The sequence below is a fragment of the Anomaloglossus baeobatrachus genome, unplaced genomic scaffold, assembly GCF_048569485.1.
Source record: "Anomaloglossus baeobatrachus isolate aAnoBae1 unplaced genomic scaffold, aAnoBae1.hap1 Scaffold_296, whole genome shotgun sequence".
Taxonomy (NCBI): Eukaryota; Metazoa; Chordata; class Amphibia; order Anura; family Aromobatidae; genus Anomaloglossus; species Anomaloglossus baeobatrachus.
In genome coordinates, this window is record NW_027442399.1 from 46,435 (window position 1) to 52,508 (window position 6,074).

The following is a 6,074-nucleotide window of genomic DNA, read 5'->3' on the forward strand; positions in this document are numbered from 1 at the left end:
TGGGGATGAGTTCCATTATTAGGAGAGCCAAGAAACAAGGGAGGATTCTGATATTGCCGTGACTGTACATTATCCAGTTTGCAAATCTAATGGTGATTTTTTTTACATTGGATAACAATTTTTCTTAGCCCAATTATACGTTGTCATGAAGAATGACATCGGCAAAAATGAGTTACATGATCTCAGTAGATTTAGACAAAAAGTTCTAAAAGTCTGATCAGAAGAGAAAGAAGACTGAGGCCGGGTCACTCGAGCGTATGAATATTCATCCGATTTTCATCCAGAAAGCTTTAACTCATGTTGTCGTCAATGTGTCCGTTTTTTATGTCCATGTGCAATCCCTTTTCAGACATCTACATTAAAAAATGTACAGGATCAAATAGAGTTTCCTTAGTTCATATTGGAGATTTAATATATTAAGCTGAATGTATGTATGAATGTGTACATGTATTGGAGTGTGTGTGTGTGTGTGTGTGTGTGTGTGTGTGTGTGTGTGTCCGCTAAAGGAATCCGCACCGTCTCATTTACAATCATGACATTTTTCACAGCCACCTCATGTGACTTAGGGAACGTCATAGACTATGTTTTGAGGGGAAAATTTAACCTCGTGTTTAAAATAAATAGAAGTAGATGGACAGAGAGAGAGAGAAAGACAGACACAGAGAGACAGACAGACAGACAGAGACAGCCAGGCAAGGAAAGAGGCAGGGAGAGAGTGAGAGAGAAACAGAAAGACACTTAGTTACTAACACTGGGTACTACAGCTAGTGTATTCATAAAAATCAGATTAAATCAACATGTGTGTGGAATCAGGGTTTTTTCTTTAGATCCATAGACTTCTATGGGTGAGTTTCATTCGGCATTCAGATAAGCATAGTGCATGCTGCAATTACTGAGCGTCTGTGTAAAAAAATGTCATCTGAAAAGCCCTATTGAGTCACACTGATTTTACTCAGACGGCACGCATCTGCATAATACTCTGGTCTGAACAGGCCTTTAGACTGAGTTCACACAGTACAGACGAGGGGCAGCACAAACAGTTTCCATGAACAAATTATTTGATAAGTTTTCCTCCACCAAAACCCTATGTACATGTAGTGGACCTTTCATGTAATGCATTTTAGGGCTGCACATTTCTAATCAGCAGTTTCACTGTTAGGTTAAGTTGAAGGCATCTAAGCAGTATCTGCACGCAGGCTCCCCCAACCTTCTTGTGACAATGATATTCCTGCTCATATCATATGTGGCACAGAGGTCTGTGACGGCAGAAAAGTAGTCTTTGTACCCTCCAGACTTGTTCTCCAAACTATATCTCACTACAGATGTATCCAAGTGTAACTTGATAAATATCGCCTCACCTTAATAACTCATTACAGAAAAAACATAATTTAAAGGGGATGTCCACCTCTGGGGACATTTTTTTTTTTTTTTTTTACTTAACTGCATGTATGCAAAGCTAAAAATCACTTTTGTAGTTCAGTTTAATTAAAAAAAAAAAAAAATAGTTTTGCTTATACAGGACAATCATTCATCTAGATGTCCTCAAGAGTCAGAAGGGCTTCATCAGAGAAAATAACTTTGCAGGAAGTACAAGTCCAGGGACTGGACGGGAGAGATCACAGACAGAAGAGGGCCCTTGTGCAAGAAGAATATATGGGCCCTTTGCAGCCCAAGAGCTCATAAAAATGCAAAGTTGCACCTGCTTTTGGGGTATAAATGGGCCCCCAGACCTCTTGGGTCCCTGTACGGCCGCACAGGATACACCAATGGTATCTCTGCCCCCGTGTGCAGTGCGCCTTTCTGATGCAGGGACGCGTACACCCGGCTTCAGAGGTTAAGTGATGTGAGGGAACAAAGCTGCGCATGTGCAAGATTTGTACAGGGCTGGCAATGACACCGGCTCTTGTAAATCATGTTATCAAGTCCACAGGGGCCTCATAACACACTATGTGGGCCGACTAGTCAGGGAAACTAACGCCCCCGCCCCTGTGACTAGTTGAAGGGGTAATGTTCATAAGATAAACTGACTTTAGAAATATGACCAGAAGTGTCGGTGACTTCGGATCATGTGTACTGAGCCTAAACCCGGCGTCTGAGTCCGTGACAACAAACACAGGTATGCGTATCACCACTGATGACGCTGGCCATTCAACAGCATGTTAGCCCCCAGGGGCGTGCTAAGAGAGCAGAATGAGCGCAGGAGCTACAGCCCTTGCGACTAGTCCCTGGCCTCATTAGCATATCATAAAGGATCTTTATAAATACTTTTTCTAAAGATCTCTTTATCTATGTTAGTGTATACAGGGACAGTTAGGTATGGATTAGAAATATGGACACTGCGGGGTCATGTGCACTGAGCCGAAATCCAGTGTCGGACGCGATGGCAGCGGAGGGTTGAGTGAGATCATCCTGTGATCCTGCGCATTCATTAGCATGAGAGCACGCCTACAGGGGCCCACAGGGACGTGCTAACATGCTAATGGGGCCGACTAGTCAGGGGAACTAACGCCCAGGGGACTAGTCCCCTCACTCATTAGCATATCAGAAAGGATCTTTAGAAATACTTTTTCTAAAGCTCGCTTTATCTACTGTATGCTAGTGTATACAGGGACGGTTAGGCAGGGATTAGCAATATACACCCAGAACTGCTCATGGTCTTGGATGCATATTGCACCTGGCAGGTTTAGTGAGCAGTAAGTAGAGTTTGAGCTGCAGGTGACATAATGGGGGTTTTTATTTGTGTCACAACAAAATTGAATGGGAGGGTCGTGAGAAATATTACAGAAAACCAGTTTCCTTTTATTTGTCAATATAAGGACTGGAGCTTATTCTCCGCTCCTCCGCCTCCCGGCAGCGCTGACCTCACACTGAAGCGACAGCTGCAGAGACTCGGGGACAGCACTTGACGGAACACGCTATTCTGTATTTGTCACCACCCATTGGCTGATAGCTGATGGCCCCGCCTACATGTATACAGCTATCAGCGCTGTGATTGGCTCCTGCTGTCTCTGCTCATGTCAGGATAGCGTGATGTAGGATCTGGCGGCGCGGTGTTGTCTGGGAAATGTAGTCCTTTACCGTATCTCGGGCTTTGGATTGAGAGGTTTTAAGAACTACAAGTCCTAGAATCCTCTGGGTCTTAATGCGTTACCACTTTGGGTTTTAAGGGATGGAGCGGTAGACAGTAACCAGGTGCAGAACAGAGAAATGAGCGAGGGGACGTGAGTATTAGGGAACTGTCCCTGCAATCACCGGAGAAGCAGCCTGGTGACGATCCAACATAACCTTGTGTAATGTCAGGTTTAGGTTCTTCATAGCCCTGAGCTGGTTTTATTGTATTCTAGTCAAATCTGAGTATAAAGGGGAATTGCTATTTATGCAGTTGTCCAGTATTTCTGACACTATTATTTGCGGTTATTCTTAAAAGACTATCCCAATCTCCAAGATCTTATACCAATATGTTGTAGGTGTAATAATAATAATAATAATAATAATAATAGCAAATATCTCCAATTAGAAATGCAATATAGTTCTCCTGATATAGCCATGTCACTTACCTCATTTGCAGGGCATTGCAGCTTAGGTATCCATGGTTACGAAGACTCATATAGTGATAGTAAGTTGCAAGTGGTCATAACTATGGATACCTAAGCTGCAATGCCCTGCACATGAGGTAAGAGACATAGATAATCAGGAGAACTATACTACATTTCTAATTGGAGGTATTTGCTAATATTGTTATTATTACATCTACTACATATTAGGGCAGGATCTTGGAGATGGGAATACCCCTTTAATGGTAATAATTAAAATTAAACTTAGAAAGTCATTTTGCAATTTTTTTTTCCCCCAGGTGTCTGCGCAGAAGGGGGGGTCCTTACAAGAGCCATCCAGCCACAGACCTCACCCGCTGGCGCCTGTCCTGTACGGAGGGCAGACAGTGTTGGCGCTATGTGGAGGGAGACGACCGTCCACAATCCGCCCTGGAGGTGCACTCGCTGGGGCTGGACACGGTACCTAACACTTATTCACATGCAGCCTGTATTATTTTTCTAAGGAGTTTAGATAAGAAAAGATCCAGTATTGAAAACCTTATAAATAATGATACTTTTGTATAAGAAAGTGAAACACTCCCTTTAACTGCAGGAGAGCAGCACTAGGGGTTCTCCACATTTGAGGACACGTTTTTAATTTTATTTTTTGTGTACTTACATTTAGGACTAAAAATCATTTTTGCAATTGGAGTACATAATAAATCTGCATGATTTCTCTTTTTACCCGGAACCTTAAACTTTGTTGTGGTTTGTGGTCATAAATCATTAAAATATAAGCAAAAAAGTGGACATATATTAGAAAAAAAATCATACATAAAAAATCACCAGATTTCAATATCAAAGGGAAGTCTTCCTAAAGTCTATGATGCCTAATGCAGACACAATGGAGCAAATATAGAAAGGCAAAATTGCATGAAATTAGGTTTTTCAGTGCTACGCGCAGAAAATCGCAGAAAATTAAAAAAATAAATCTCAAGGAATTTACCTTTCAAATTGTTCAATATATAGTATGATGTAAAACAAAAACTGTGCCCAGCCTTCATCCAATAACATAACCTTTGCATTGCTGGCTTAAAAATGAGTTAATAGCAATGTGTGACGCCGCAGGAGCGACGAACAACCAGCGGCATGCACCACCAACAATATTATGAAAACAAGCGATGTGTCAACGATCAACGATTTTTGACGTTTTTGCGATCGTTGATTGTTGCTCCTTGGTGTCACACGCTGCGATGTCGCTATCGGCGCCGGCTGTGCGTCACTAAAGACATGACCGCGACGATATATCGGTAGCGATGTCGCAGCATGTAAAGCACCCTTAATGCTGTATTCACACATCCGTTATCCCTCGGACAGTGCACTGACCCGTAGCGTTTTATTGATCCATATACGTCGGTATAAGCTGACCATCAATAACGCGGCTTTTACTTTCTCGTGCAGAGTGAATTTTTAAAAGACTTACCCAAGGCGAATACGGCCCAGGATGGAGCAGAAAATGGACTAACATTTTATTCTGCCTTACAAGCGGAGGATGGCCATTGGGCTGGGGATTATGGCGGCCCACTGTTCTTGATGCCAGGTGAGACTTGTCAGTGATACATGACCACCATCACTACATCTGACTCTCGTCTACTTTACTTGCTGTAAATCTGTGATACTCTTTAGGTCTGCTGATTGTATGCCACGTGACACAGACGCCCCTCCCTGACGCTACCAAGAAGGAGATGGTGCGGTACCTGCGATCTGTGCAGCTGCCTGATGGCGGATGGGGCCTGTGAGTATATGACTGACTGCACATACATAAGAGTGTGTGGACGTGCTGCGCACATTCAAGTCTTTGTACTCAGGATATGGCTGTGTAGCACCCAGGGATATGGGGTACTTGGTTCCGGGCGATGTCTCTCTTGGGGGATGTCACTGTGGTGGCTGTTGCCCGCTTCCGTGCCCTTTTTGTAATGGGGATATATTTACAAGGGATTAAATTAGTGTTCACACGTGACCCCACTTGCGGTGTTGTGGCTATATGGATGGAGCCGCCGCTGCAGAATGTCACTACTGGGGCTGGTGTTATTTGCAGCTTGGATAGTAGACCCTCCGCAAGCAGGATCGGGCCCCAGAGGATGGGTGATGTGATAGGTGTTAGAAAAAGGGAGTCCACACTAAGGTTTAGTGCAACTGGTTTTTGTCCTTTGACAATACAGACAATCTGTGGTGGCCCTTGACAAAGGACACGAAACGCACGTCGGGCCTAGACCGTGGACATTTTTTGATTGCGGCATTCTGTGCCTTGTATGTACTGATGCACCCTGCATATTATATTAGTGTTACTTTTACCTTTGATCCTTTGAGATATTGACTTATATATGGGTCTGATAGATCCTCGCAGGAACTCATGGTTGATATTTTATATATGGTAGCATTCTGATTTTTGAACATAGCCAGAGTGGGGGTATATCCGATAACGTTACCCGCTTGGGATGTATATTGTGTCCCACTCTGACTGTTTTCAATTCATATACT

The 6,074-nt window shown here is 43.3% G+C and overlaps 1 long non-coding RNA gene across 1 annotated transcript; it reads left to right on the plus strand.

Moving 5' to 3' along the window:
- The first annotated feature begins 3,899 nt into the window (after window positions 1-3,899).
- On the plus strand, window positions 3,900-5,441 carry LOC142267562 (uncharacterized). The gene is made up of 3 exons (XR_012733425.1): window positions 3,900-4,013; window positions 4,995-5,133; window positions 5,220-5,441. It is a non-coding gene; the product is annotated as an uncharacterized LOC142267562 (long non-coding RNA).
- The last annotated feature ends 633 nt before the right edge of the window (window positions 5,442-6,074 follow it).